This window comes from Coenobita brevimanus, chromosome 104 (assembly GCF_032717465.1).
Source record: "Coenobita brevimanus isolate Jiangsu-jjx chromosome 104, ASM3271746v2, whole genome shotgun sequence".
Classification (NCBI taxonomy): Eukaryota; Metazoa; Arthropoda; class Malacostraca; order Decapoda; family Coenobitidae; genus Coenobita; species Coenobita brevimanus.
The window spans coordinates 2,696,889-2,698,083 of record NC_137057.1 but is presented as its reverse complement, the minus strand read 5'-3'; positions in this window follow the sequence as shown (position 1 = coordinate 2,698,083).

Here is a 1,195-nt window from a genome sequence, read left to right as displayed (position 1 = left end):
TCTCTCTCTCACACACACACACACACACACACACACGCACAGACCGCTCAAAACATAACACCCTCGCTCGTTCCATGAGAGCGAGTGTAAATATGTGCTCGATCTGAATGTAGCTAAAACCAGTGCTAGTATAGCAAGTGAAGTTATAACAAGACTAACTTGTGAGCGGCCGTAAGAAGCAAACCTAAATCTTATGAGGACTGATCCCAGCTATTACCTGTCACTTTTACATCCAGAGTTCAGCAGTCCCTCACTCAGGCAAAAATTACGACAAAAATAAAAATAAATAAAATACGGAGAACACTGAGGAAACGTGAATGGTGCCGTTTAATGTTCCGCTCGTCTTTTGTATTTGAACAAATGTTCGTTCTTGCTCGGATAATGTCGTCGAAACTTTCTTCTGATTGGCGAGATAATATGTCTACCTTTAACTCCTACAGTCATATACGGGGATAAGTTTATTCGGTAAAGATCTCTGATAATGTAGAAGTTAATCAATTTTTTTTTTTTTTTAACTTGTCACGGGGTTTTTATATATCACGGTAATTTTGGAATAAATGGTTAAATATTATTTAAATTGATATTTATATTCAATAATACTGAAGCGCAGAGACAATGATTGTCTTGCTACATCAAGCAACGATTACTTTACGCTGGCTTGTGCACGATTCTCTAAGAACGAGAATTTATAAACTTTCTCAACAGTACACAGCAGAGACTAATTACTCACAATTGCTGAATTACTGTACTGTTAGCCTCTGGAGAAAGTTACATCACCCCTGACAATAAATAACTAATACTAATAATAATAACATCAGGTTCTTGCTGATGCATTAACTCCTGGCACAACGGATCTTAAGTTAATACAACAAGACTGGTCTAAGTACCAGTTATGAAAGCAAACGTTTATGCAAGCTAGGAGCTATATGGAAAATAAGCTTAATTATGGAGAAATGAAACAAGATTTTTACTCTACATTAAGCTCAAGAAATAGAACTGTTAAATTTATTAATTACAAAAACAAATTTAACATTACATTTCAAATCAAATTAAATGAGACGCACTCGCTCACTCACACAGAAGCTAAATACTTACGCCTAGGAAAAACACCTTAACTAAACTCTTAAGACTACAAAATACACAAAGGAAATACTAGTCAATGAATGCGGTGTATCACCCAAAGCTGGAGAACTAA